We start from the raw sequence: 400 nt of genomic DNA, 5'->3' as shown, positions 1-400 counted from the left end.
AATATATTCTTGGTATGTTATAGTTTTGTTACCATTGTGAATGGATATGTTTTCTACTCCATTTTTTGAAATGTAATAGCTGCATGAAGAAAAATGATCATCTTTTGTATCTTTGTTTCTCATTTTACTGACCATACTTACTGGTTTTATTAATTTTTTAGTTGATTTTCTTGGGTTTGCCACATATAGTGTATCATTAGAAAAATTGTTTATATACTTCTTCCTAACCTACATATAACTGATTCTGTTTATTTCCTTAATTCATTGATTACACCAAGTTTGGATGCTAATAGTAATACTATTTTCTTGACTTTTTTATAAATGTTACTTTCTATTTCCCTTTTCTTTGTACCCTCCGTCCTATTAAGAGAGCTTTCTTTGGCTCTTAGTAGACTAAGAT

The sequence above is a fragment of the Octodon degus genome, unplaced genomic scaffold (genome assembly GCF_000260255.1).
Source record: "Octodon degus isolate 3935 unplaced genomic scaffold, OctDeg1.0 scaffold00053, whole genome shotgun sequence".
Lineage (NCBI taxonomy): Eukaryota > Metazoa > Chordata > Mammalia > Rodentia > Octodontidae > Octodon > Octodon degus.
Note: the sequence above shows the minus strand (reverse complement) of the source record.